General features: G+C 37.8%; 1 non-coding gene across 1 annotated transcript; it reads left to right on the top strand.

Moving 5' to 3' along the window:
- Window positions 1-12,295: 12,295 nt before the first annotated feature.
- Window positions 12,296-12,402, top strand: LOC121217471 (small nucleolar RNA R71). The gene has a single exon (XR_005913557.1). It is a non-coding gene; the product is annotated as a small nucleolar RNA R71 (small nucleolar RNA).
- Window positions 12,403-13,744: the final 1,342 nt, after the last annotated feature.

Raw genomic sequence — 13,744 nt, 5'->3', positions numbered from 1 at the left:
CCTGTTACAAGTGCGGATCAGTTGACCACTTCATTAAAGATTGCCTGAGGTTGTCTGAACAGAATGTAAATCAGAGTGGGAAATTGGGTGCTACCACTGCTCGAGGTAGACCATCTAGAAATACGGGCAATGCTAGTGGTGGTCAGAGAGGATCTAGAGATGCTACGACCAGATCTGAGGCTCGTGCTCCTGCTAGAGCTTATGCTATACGCGCACGCGAGGATGCTTCCTCGCCAGATGTTATTACCGGTACTTTTACTCTCTTTGATACTAATGTGATTGCTTTGATTGACCCTGGTTCTACTCATTCTTATATATGTGAAACCTTAGCATCCAGTAAGACTTTACCTATTGAGTCTACTGAGTTCGTAATTCGGGTGTCAAATCCCTTGGGTCGTTACGTGCTTGTCGACAAAGTGTGTAAGAAATGTCCCCTAGTAATTCGAGGTTCCTGTTTTCTGGCGGACTTGATGCTTTTGCCGTTCGATGAATTTGATGTTATTCTTGGTTTGGATTGGTTGACCGTGCATGATGTGGTTGTGAATTGCAAAAGCAAGACTATTGATTTGAGGTGCGCAAATAACGAGATAATCCGAGTTGAGTCTACGGACTTAAAGGGGTTGCCAGCTGTAATATCATCAATGTTGGCTCAGAAATATGTAAGAAAGGGGTGCGAAGCATACCTTGCGTATGTACTTGATGACAAAGAGTTAGAAAAGAAACCCGAATCTGTGCGGTGGTTTGCGAATACCCGGATGTTTTTCCCGAAGAATTACCGGGTTTACCACCTATTCGAGAGGTAGAGTTTGGTATTGAGCTTGTACCTGGGACTACACCGATTTCGATAGCTCCGTACCGTATGGCACCAACCAAGTTAAAATAATTGAAAGCTCAATTGCAAGAGTTGACGGATAGGGGTTTCGCTCGACCAAGTTTCTCACCTTGGGGTGCACCAGTATTGTTTGTGAAAAAGAAGGACGGAACCATGAGGTTGTGCATCGACTATCGTCAGCTGAATAAAGTGACGATAAAGAATAAATATCCATTACCGCGTATTGATGATTTGTTTGATCAACTAAAGGGAGCCTCAGTGTTTTCAAAGATAGATTTGAGATCGGGTTATTATCAGTTGCGAATTCGAGATTCGGATATACCCAAAACTGCTTTTAGAACGAGATACGGCCACTACGAGTTCTTAGTGATGCCGTTTGGGCTCACTAATGCCCCTGCGGTATTTATAGATTTGATGAATCGGATCTTCATACAGTATTTGGACCGGTTCGTAGTTGTGTTCATTGATGACATCTTGGTCTATTCAAGAGATGAGACCGAACATGCTGAGCACCTGAGATTAGTGTTGCAAATTTTACAGGATAAGCAGTTATATGCTAAGTTCAGTAAGTGTGAGTTCTGGTTAAGAGAGGTTAGCTTCTTGGGTCATGTGGTATCCGCATCGGGTATTCGAGTTGACCCGAGCAAGATTTCAGCCATACTTAACTGGAAGCCTCCGAGGAATATTACTGAGGTTCGGAGCTTTTTGGGACTTGCCGGTTACTACCGACGGTTTGTAAAAGGTTTCTCGATGATAGCCACACCAATGACGAAGCTACTTCAAAAAGATGTTAAGTTCGAATGGACGGAAAAATGTCAGAAAAGTTTTGATCAACTGAAAACTTATTTGACTGAAGCTCCAATTCTAGTACAGCCCGAATCAGGCAAAGAATTTGTCATTTATAGTGATGCCTCCCTACTTGGGTTGGGTTGCGTATTGATGCAAGAAGGTCGAGTTGTGGCCTATGCGTCGAGACAATTAAAGCCACATGAGAAAAATTATCAGACCCATGATCTCGAATTAGCTGCCATCGTATTTGCTTTGAAAATATGGCGACATTACTTATTTGGTGAGAAGTGCCATGTATTTTCGGACCACAAAAGTCTCAAATATTTGATGACTCAAAGAGACTTAAATCTGCGACAAAGACGTTGGCTCGAGTTGTTAAAAGATTATGAGCTTGTCATTGACTATCACCCGGGAAAGGCTAATGTGGTTGCGGATGCCTTAAGTCGTAAATCACTGTTTGCTTTACGAGCGATGAATGTACACTTTTCTGTTCTATCCGACAATGTGTTAGTGGCGGAATTAAAGGCCAAACCATTGTTGATTCATCAAATTCGTGAAGCTCAGAAAGTCGATGATGAATTGGTTGCAAAATGGGCTGAATGTGTTCCGAATATGGAATCAGAGTTTCAAATTGATGATGACGATTGTTTGAGGTTCAGAAGTCGGTTGTGTGTTCCAAGAAATTCAGAACTCATTTCGATGATTCTGAACGAAGCTCATTGTAGCCGAATGTCAATTCACCCGGGGAGTACGAAAATGTACAACGATCTATACCCCAAATGTTGAAGATTTCTACATCCAAAATTCCATGTTGTGGCATTTCATCCCTTATTGAAATGTTCCTCGTTCATTGACATCTATCGTAGTGTTGTCCAAACTCATAAAAGTCTTTTATCATGGAGGGCCAATATAATCCTAATTGTAAGACTTTTTGTGCTATTCTTTTCCCCCCTAAAATGACCATCATATTGGGATGTATGACATCCCATCAGAATATATTCTATCTTTTCTTTAGCTACACATCTTTTGATTACTTGATCTGAACATTGTCGGTGTAACATCCAATCTTGGTGGGTCCTGAATTTGGCAAGTACCCGCAAGAAACCTATATGGCGCAGTCTTGCTTGCCTGACTGATGCTTCTGGCATATATGTTGGGTGCATAGTTAAAAGTAAAGTACCAAGTAAGAGTTGTTATATGGATAAAAAGGGATGCAACAAGAAGAGATTTTAGAAAGAATATCAAAGGACCTTAGATAGTGGTTACCGTTAAGGAATTGTATATCAAGTTTACCTAGTTACGGTGGTAGTTAATTTCCAACGAAATGATTAGGAATGAATGAAGGGATGAAATAAATATTAAAATTGGGTTATTGTGTACATTTTTCCTACAATATTAAACCATTTATAGGGCAAGTAAATGGGGATTTTGACATGCATGTATTGGCCTACTAAGACAATATGAGGTAAATTATTTATAGGACAAGTAAAAGAGGATTTTGACATGTGTGTGTGGTTCTATTAAGAGAATATGGGCTCTATAAAATATCTTGATTTAGGATAAGTAAAAGAGGATTTTCCCCTTCTCTCTTCTATTCTAATACTAGGGTTTATTTTTTTAGAAATGAGGATAGATGCTCTTAGCTGAATGGAAATAAAGGAATTAGAGTTCAAGAAGAAGGTTGTTTTACATCTTGGGTAAGTATTGTGATTATACATGTTAATTTCTGAAGGATAAGTCTATTATGAGTGTAAACAATGGGATGATTAAGTAATGCTTCGTGTTGGGGAATCATTGGATCTGGAAAGATGATAAGGATAACTTGAATGAGTCTTAATGATTTTCCCTATCGAGCTGCTGATCATGGATGTCAAGTGAGTCCCTGAGCTGATTCATGTAAGTGTGCTATTTGTGTTGGATTTTTCTATAGAAATTGAATAAACTATGTGAGTAATAACAAAAAGAGTTTAGCATGAATATTGGATGAGCCTCATATGCATAGTTTATATGAAATTTGATGAGTTAAATCAGTGATAAGAATTTTTAGATTGGAAATATGATTATGAAAAATCTTGAATGTGTGATATAAGATGTATGTTGGTTTAATGTCAAAGAATGAAAATTTAGTCAAGTGAGTCCATGTCTGTCTCCACGGAGCCGTCAAAAGGGGTCTATCAGGACTTTAAACACAATCTCTGAAAGGACAAGTCCATGGGCCATGGCAACATATCGTGTAAGACCATAGCTGGGCTATGACATTACATGGAAAGAATTGAAGGAAGGTTATTACCTTGTGTGGTTCCCTATGTGTCTCGGAACGATGATAGACAAACCTCACATAGCGTGAGTTAGGCAAATCCATATCATAAAAACGTGAGGAAATGACATGCCTTAGTGGCAATGATATGTAAGAAATAACTAAGTGGCATGCTCTTATGATCCACCCTGGTGGTGAAATCTTGTAAGAAGTAGCCTTTGTGCCAAGTATAAAGAAAAATGGCCTTTGTGGTGTATCATGGAAAATAAAGCCTTAGTGGCACTTGACCACCTTCGGACATACTAACACCCATACTGTGAATACTACAACTAAAAATAAAGAATTAAGGTAGTGTCCACAAGTATATGGGTCAGGTTGTAATATAGTTTTATAACAAAGTAGGTAAGTAGTTCGAGGATTTTACCCAAGTGAGGCAAGTACAAAATTAAGTTAAACCTGAAGGCAAATAAAATTAATTAGTATTTTAAATAAATTATATTATGATAAGACATAAATGAAACATTTTTGAGTTTTATAAATAAAGAAACAAAAACTTCTTAAATAAAAGGGATTTCAGAAAACTAATTTCTAAACTTAATCAAACCTCAACATGGGTGATTAGTTTGCTTCAATGGTCATATCTAATTCCTGTTTCAGGTTTCTATTCAATCAACTAGTCATTACCCTAGTAGGATCTCTTGATCTTCCACTAAACTAACGAGTCTACAAGAACTACTTATTTCCCGACCTCACAGTCCAGACAGGTTTAGGCCTAAGGTGTTCATGGACAGACCATACCAATTTTTGGCTAATTCCCACCTAAATGACTTCCTAGGGTTGTTAGACCTAGGGTCGTTAGACCTAGGGTTTAAGTTCTTGCTCTCCCAAACAACTAATATGCTGAGAGAACCATTCATAAGAATTAGTTAATCACAACTCCACTCGCTAGTCCCCCATAAGAGGATTAGTTCCTCATGTAATCCATAAACATAATAAACTTGATAATAAATATGTGCATAAAGAATGAATCAAGAATAAAGTTTGGAGAATCCTGATTGTATTCGATTAATAGTGTGCTGAAAACCATTAGTGTTTGATCGCGTTTACAAATCAAGTCCTCTAAATAACACCAATGAAAAGAATTGAAAAGAAATCTCAAACTTAAAATAACAAAAAAAACTGAAAAACTAACTTACAAGGAAAAACATAGAATTTAAAAAACTATCCCTAACCAAGTGCCTAAAGAGCCTATTTATAGAGTTAGGGTTGGCTGTCATCCTCAACTCTAGGTTAGCTGACGTTTTTATGTTAATTTCCATTGTGCGGGCCAAAATACCCCTCACTCGTAATTGTTCCCGTATAGGGTCGATGTCGCGACACCTTAGTGCCTGTGTCGTGACACTGAAGGTAGTGTGCCTAGTTTAGGTTTGGCTTCAGAGGTGTGTCGTGACACTAAAGAAAGACTTGAATTTCTTGTATTCTGCTCCTTATGTTGCGATATTGAACTTTCCATGTTGCAACACATTGACCAACTTTGAGTTCCTATACCTTTGAATGGTATCTTGCACACTCACTAAGTATGTTAGCTCACCTTTAGGCCTCACTCGGTCCTTAAGATCATAAAAAGACTCAATACACTTTTTATTGACTTTAAAGCAAAAATAGAAAACTTAACTAAAACATGATAAAAATACTTATATTCAAGCTCCTTAAGTGCGAAAACTAGTTTGATTTGCTATATCGAATAATGACAAGTCAAACTCCCCCACACTTAAGTCATTGCTTGTCTTTAAGCAAGGAAAAATAAAAACAAAAAGTAAAAGACAAACCTTGAGCAACTGTGGTACAAAGATTGGTTTTGGAGTACATAACTAGGCATTTTCATATTTACATATAATCCTGGCATGGTACATAAATGACTTACCACTTTCAATATTAAATATCTAAGTTCAGTGTATTATAAAGTATACAGACATTAAGGTTTTTGAATATATGAATTCATCCATAAATCATATAGGTAATTTGATTATCCTAGGAGTGTATAAACAATCATTATTATAATTTCTCAAAATAATGTCAATTCATGAATAAGTTTATGTAACACCCTTAACGCGTACCCATCGTCAGAGTAGGTTTACAGAGCATTACCGTAAAATTGTGACATAAAAACATACATTTCCAAACATTAAAAGAAACATTGCATAATCCATTCATATAGTGCATATCATCACCTAATCGAGCCCTTGATTCCTTAGAAACACTTTAGAAATGATTCAGGCCTAAATAAAAAACATTTGGAACATTTAAGAGAAAGTTAAAAGAATTTGAACTGCAAGGGTCACACGGCTGGGACACACGACCATGTCCCAACCCGTGTCTGTGCCTATGTAACTCATTGAGTTAGGTCACACGGCCAAGCCACACACTTGTGTGCCAGGCCGTGTAACTTTCGAAAAGGCCACACACGTCCGTGTGCTAGGATGTGTAATTGCCTGACTTGTAACCTTTAAAACCTACAGGGGACATATGGCCATGTCGCATGGCCACGTGCCACACATGATTGAGACACACGCCCGTGTGCTGATCGCGTGATTCATAACAAGTAATAAATATTTGTAATGAAGATCAAACCTAGAATAAGTATTATCACAACGAAAAGGCAAACACACCTATCGAACAATAGTATAGTAATGGCAAGACCGAGATATCGTACCCAAGGGAACCAAAAGTACTAGTAATAACGATCTTTTTATTATCTAGCCTAAGAATAAAAGGGTTTGTTTTAATTAACTAATTATTTAAACTAAGAACGCACAGAGAAAAGAATTAGGGAATTACTTTTGGGAAAATTGATTGACTTGAGACAATACCTAAGGAAAAATCCACCTAGACTTTACTTGTTATTCTGGCTCCGAATCGGACGATTTATTCATTCAACTTATTCCCTAAAGATCCCTAAGTTATGTTATTATCCCTATTCAAGACTAATAATGTCTAATCCTTAGATCGAATAACCAAGACTTTTCTCTAATTAACATTCTAGGGTTGCATTAACTCGATCTATGGATCCCCTTATTAGGTTTCACCCTAATTCGACAAAATCTTGTCACCCTATTTCTAGGCTCGCAATCAACTCTGCTTAACTATGGCAAATGTACTCTTAGATAGGGTCTATTCCTCCTCTGAATAAGAGCGCATCTTGAATCAGTATCTTGGGATATCAAAACAAGAATTAAGAACACATAATTAAGAACAAGTTAAATATTTATCATACAATTCAGAAAATAATAACAAGATTCGTCTTAGGTTTCATTCCCCTTAGGTATTTAGGGGTTTAGTTCATAACTAAATAAGAAAACATCTCCGAAGAATAAAGAATACAAAACATAAAGAAAACCCAAAACTTCTGAAGGGAAATTGAGGAGAGATCTTCAGTCTTGATGATGAATCTGGCTTCTGAGATGGATCAATCGGCTTCCTTGGGGTAATTCCTTACCCCCTTCTCCGTCTCTCATTTTCTCCTCCTCCAGTGCGTATTTATAGGCTTTGGAATGCCTAGAAACCCTCCAAAATGGCCTTTTCTAAATTGGACTTAACTTGGGCTCAGCAGGGACACGCCCGTGTGACACCGCCGTGTGATGTGATTGCCAGGCCGTGTTCGATCCGTTAAATTACACATGGCTATGTGGGTTAATGGCCAGGCCGTGTGAATCGTGAAAGCCTTGGTCGACACCCTCGAAAAACACGGGCGTGTGAGCTGCCTGTGTGGCAAGGCTTAGGCTGTGTCATCTTCTCGATTTGGTCTGTTTTGTCCCTTTTTGGCTCGTTTTTGGCTCCTTTTGACTCTTGGTGCTCTCCTGAGTACAAAACATGAAATTAAAGCATTAGGAGCATTGAATTCACCAATTCTAATGAGAAATTATCTATAAAATGCATTAAACATGGGGGTAAAACTATGTATAATTTACGGTTTATCAAATACCCCCACACTTAAGCATTTGCTTATCCTCAAGCAAAATTCTCAATTCATAATCAAAATAAATCCTTCTCAACTTATAATTTCTATCAATAATATCTCAAATTAATCCATAGGTAATCAGACATTGAGAATTTAACTAAAAGAACATAAAAGTTTCAATCATTCCAAGTTGAGCATTTTATCCTGAAAAATATAGGTGTCGTCCCTCATCTAAGTAATTACCTTTAATTTAGAATGTCACAGAGTTTTACATCCTCACTAAAGATTCACTCAAATCACTCGAGGTGTTTTAAGGACAATAAAGGAAGCACTCAATAGTCAATAATGGAAAGTTATTACTATAGGCTTGCATGAAAATCAAATCTCCACCACTTTAATTTTAAGATGATACATCAATCAAAAGGTCTTTAGAGGGTTGAAATAAGGCTTGGTTAGGGGGGTGGTCACAAGCTGAAAGAAAGGGTTAGAATCGAGATTAAATTGAAAAGTTGCCTAACTAGAAAAAGAGTTAATCTTCACTTGCGTACAACAGAGCTTCTTTTAGGACATGAAATTACAGAGCTTCTTTTCATGGCATGAGTGGATTAATCCTAAGTGCCTTAATCATTTTTATATATCAAATCAAATGGTGTGGTCTCGACATGCATAATCAAGCAAGTTCTAGAATAACAGTTCAATACTGACGCACTCAAAGCAATAATAAAAGTGAGCATGAAAGGATGAATAGATGCTCAAAAGGCTCAAAAATCTCACAAAAAATTATGGCTTTTTGGTGTTTAGACTCGTGAATTCTAATTCAAAATAATACTTAGACTTGGGGAAACAACCTATAATTTAATTTCTTAAAAATCAACTTATCATGCTTGATTCTCTAATGTTTTAAAGTTTAAATAATCAATGCATAAATCCCTATATCTTAATTCAAGATATATCAATCAAAATCATAAATCAATTAAAATTTATCCTAAATATGATATGCGAGCTTTTCATGAGTACAAGGTGCTTATTCAGGGATCTTTTTTTTATAGTGAAATAAATACCCCTTACATTTAAGATGTACATTGCCCTCAATGTACAATGATAGATGTTAGAGAATAAAAATAAGATAGGGAGAGAGGTGAAACTTCCTGTATGATGAATTCCTCGAACTTAGAGTTTTGGAGAGTGATCGGTTTTAAGAGTGGAGGAGGATACTTCGGCGGTCGTAGAGGTTCATTAGGCCATAAGTCCTGCGCCAAAAGAATATTATATCTAGTGGTAGCTATGGTTATGGTCGAGCAGGACATGGCAGTCGTGGAGACCTTTCCCGGTGGAGTTTTAGTTCCTATGTGATGATGAGCTTAAGATCTCTATATAACTGTGATAAAATCAGGAACTTTTTAAGGGATATTAGAAAGAATAAGTACTCGAAAACAAATGACCGAAATTTATAATAAAATTTTAAATCTGCTAAAAAATAAAAATAAAAAATAAAAAATAAAAAATAAAAAGTAGTTTGAATAAAAATTAAAAACATAAAATAATAAAATAAATATTTCTAAACATCATCATCACTGGATGGTTCGCGATGAGATGTGGACTCGCAGAAGATGACGTTCCCTTCCTCTTCTTCGAGGTTGGTACGACGGTTTTCTTTCCTCTTGAAGATGACGTTGAAGGTGCTAAGGGAGAGAGATTGAGCTTTAAAAATGAAGTTGGAGGCTGCGCACGGGCGTGGCAGGGGGTACAGCCGTGTGGAAAGAAAACAGAGGGAAAGAGATGGGAAAGTGAGGATTAATGCAGGGGAAGTGGATTTTAGGATGGTTTGAGGGTTGGGGAAGTGAGAATCTGGGTAATAGTGGCCGAAATAGGGATTAGGGAGTAGGGAAGGGGAGATTTCAGCTAGGGTTTTGAAAGGAAGAAGAAAATGGACAATGATTTGCTTATATAGGAGAGGTGCACACGGCCTAAAGCCATGACCGTGTACTCTAAAAGTGAGCCCGTATTTTTCAAATTTTGCAATTTAGGCCGTGCCCGGCTACTGTCCCATGCCCATGTGTCTGGGGCGTATGTGGTACACGGCCATATCACATGGTCGTGCCTAGCCTTGTTCGCTTTTCCCACGCCCGTGTGTTAGGGTACCACGCCCGTGTTCTCCTATAAAGTTCACACACGGCCATGTCGTACGACCGTGGGGATTTATCGCACCCTGTGTTTTGGGGAAATCATGTCCTGCTTCAACACGGCCGTATCGCACTGCCGTATCGCACGGCTGTGTCTCTTCCCCTGTTTGGCCACGGCTTTAGGGACGCCTGTGTGCCTGGCCGTGTATGCTGAAAACTTTGCAATTCAAAGACTAAGTTAATTGATTCAAAGTGTGAGAAGTTAAAAATAAAAAAAAAACCAAAATATGTTAGTGCCTGGGTTGCATCTTGAGAAATGCTTATTTATAGTCTAAGCTCGACTTACCTCTCCATTGATTTATCATGGTGGTTTGAGGAGTTCATACTCCTCGTTCCTGTTGTCAATCTTAAAATAAGGTTTTAATCGGGTATTGTATACCTTAAAAGTGCCGAACTTGGGATGACTCCCCTCAACCGTACCAAATGGGAAAATACTGAGTACCGTAAGAGGGATTTCCTCATTTGGTGTGGTAGTGACAATGTGGGGATCTGCGGCATCCAGTAAAACTTTATCGCCAACCTGAAGTTGATTAGGGGAAGTATCGGGCTTGTTTTGGCGTAGTTTCAGTTTATCACGTGTTCTCGATTTGTGTGCTCGCCATTCATCTAGCTCTTCTATTTGAAGCCTTTGTTCCTCATGGGTGTCTTTGTTCTCTACATGATAATAGTGCACTGTCTCCTTTGTCTTGGTTCGAGGGGGTTCTTGCAAGGATGATTGGGTATTAGTTTTATCATCGACAGGTTTTATAGCGTTATCTTGAGTTTTAGAGGTTTTGAATGAGTCGCGTGCTTAAAGTGTTACTGCGTCATCACCTGCACGAAGTGTTAGCTCTCCTGTGCCTACATTAATAATGGTTCTGGCAGTTGCTAAAAAAGGTTGTCCTAAAATTAAAGGTACCTCGTTATCCTCATCCATATCTAAGATGACAAAGTCTATTGGGTAAATAAACTTATCAATTTTAACGAGAACATATTCAATAATACCCTTAGGAAATCTAACTGTTTTGTCAGCCAATGGTATGTTCATCTTAGTCTGTTTGGGTTTACCGAGACCGAGTCGTTTAAACATTTTATAAGGCATAACATTTATACTTGCCCCTAGATCAGCTAAAGCATTATTCACAGATAAACTACCAATTAAGCAAGGAATTGTAAAACTCCCTGGATCTTTCAATTTGTTAGGTAGCTTATTCTTTAGAATAGTTGAGCAAACTGCATTGAGTTCCACATGAGATGCAGCGTCTAATTTCCTTTTATTGCTCAGAAGTTCCTTTAAGAATTTTGCTGAGTTGGGCATCTGCGAAAGAACTTCAATAAAGGGTTAGTTAATATGTAATTTCTTTAAGAGTTTGACAAACTTACTGAATTGTTCTTCTGTTTTGTCTTTCGTCATCGCTTTAGGATATGGCACACGAGGTTCATGATTCGTACTTACCTGTTAGGGATCATTATTGTTTACCTTTTCTCGTACTTTGTTCATCGCGTTGTTTTGCTGTATTTCTAGCTCGGGTGCAATGAGTCCGTCCTTATTTTGCGTGCTAATTGCATTGAGGTGTTCCCTCGAATTAGGTTCAGTATTACTTGGTAAGCTACCTTGTGGTCGTTCGGAGATTAGTTTGGACAGCTGGCCTATCTGAGTTTCAAGTCATTGGATTGATGCTTGTTGATTCTTAAGTGCTGTCTCGGTATTTTGGAAACGGGTTTCTGACATCGAGATGAATTTAGAAAGCATCTCTTCAAGGTTTGGTTTCTTCTCTTGTTGATAAGGTGGCTGTTGAAAACCCTGAGGATTTTGTGGCTTTTGATTCCCTTGACCACCCAGGAGAAATTTGGGTGGTTCCTCCAACCTACATTATAGGTATTATTATATGGGTTATTTTGAGATCTAAAGTTATTGTTACCCATATAGTTGACTTGTTCTTCTTTAGTTGTAGGATTGAAGGATTGGTATTCTGAATGCACACCTCCTCCACTTGAGTCACACCTCATTACTGGATGTACCTGCGTAGAACCAAGAAAACTATCAATTTTTATTGAGGAGTTCTACCTGATTAGAGAGCATGGTGACTGAATTGATGTCATAAACGCCAGCTGTTTTCGTTGGCTTTGTCCTCATAACTTGCCACTGATAGTTGTTTAGTGACATCTCCACTATGAATTCATAGGCATCTTTCGGTGTTTTATTGTTGATGGTTCCGCCAGCAACTGCGTCAATCATTTGTCTTGTCGAGGGATTCATACCATTGTAGAACGTTTGAACTTGCAGCCAAAGCGGTAACCCATGGTGAGGGCACCTTCTCAGTAAGTCCTTGTATTTCTCCTATGCATCGTAAAGTGTTTCTAAATCCATCTGCATAAAAGAAGAGATATCATTACGTAATTTAGCCATTTTGGCCGGCGAAAAATATTTTAGTAAAAATTTCTCAGTCATTTGTTCCCAAGTAGTGATAGACCCTCGTGGTAACGAGTTCAACCACTGTTTAGCTTTGTTTCTCAGTGAAAAGGGAAATAACTGAAGACGAATAGCATCATCAGAAACACCATTGACTTTGAATGTATCGCAAAATTCTAGGAAATTTGCTAAGTGAGCATTGGGATCTTCATCCTGTAAACCATCAAACTGAACAAACTGCTATATCATCTGAATTGTGTTAGGTTTTAGTTCGAAATTATTTGCAGCAATAGCAGGTCTAACTATACTAGACTCAGTTCCTGTTAAAGAAGGTTTAGCATAATCATACATAGTACGTGGAGTAGGATTTTGATTAGTAGCAATTGCAGGAGGTAGCTGATTGCCTTGGTTTTTAGCCATCTCGTCGATTGGGGTTTGAGTATCGTCTTCTCGCTCGTTCTCCGTGTATCATAAGCTACGCCTTATTTCTCTTTGATTTCTACGAACTGTGCGATCGATTTCTTCATCAAAAAGTAATGGTCCTGACGGGTTTCTTCTAGTCATAAACTATAAAAACCTGTCAAGAGAAAGAATTAGTAAATTAATAAATAATAATAATGAAATAGAATTAAATTGCAAGAAAAATAAATGGCTAAAGTAATAAAAATTAAGTGTTCCTAATATTTTAGCTCCTCGGCAACGGCGCCAAAAACTTGATCGCGTGATTCGTAACAAGTAATAAATATTTATAATAAAGATCAAACCTAGACTAACTATTATCACGACGAAAAGGCAAGCGCACCTATCGAACAATAGTATAGTAATGGCAAGATCGGGATATTGTACCCAAGGGAACCAAAAGTACTTAATAACTATATTTTTATTATCTAGCATAAGAATAAAAGGGTTTATTTTAATTAACTAATTATTTAAACTAAGAACGCACAGAGAAAAGAATTGGGGCATTGCTTTTGGGAAAATCGATTGACTTGAGACAATACCTAAGGAAAAATCTACCTAGACTTTACTAGTTATTCTGGCTCCGAATCGGACGATTTATTCATTCAACTTGTTCCGTAGAGATCCCTAAGTTATGTTATTATCCCTATTCAAGACTAATAACGTCTAATCCCTAGATTGAATAACCGAGACTTTTCTTTAATTAACATTCTAGGGTTGCATTAACTCGATCTATGGATCCCCTTATTAGGTTTCACCCTAATCCGACAAAATCTTGTCACCCTATTTCTAGGCGCACAATCAACTCCGCTTAACTATTGCAAATGTACTCTTAGACAGGGTCTATTCCCCCTCTGAATAATCAGTATCCTGG

Source organism: Gossypium hirsutum, chromosome A02 (assembly GCF_007990345.1).
Source record: "Gossypium hirsutum isolate 1008001.06 chromosome A02, Gossypium_hirsutum_v2.1, whole genome shotgun sequence".
NCBI classification, from domain to species: domain Eukaryota; kingdom Viridiplantae; phylum Streptophyta; class Magnoliopsida; order Malvales; family Malvaceae; genus Gossypium; species Gossypium hirsutum.
This window is presented reverse-complemented; position numbering and strand designations above follow the sequence as displayed.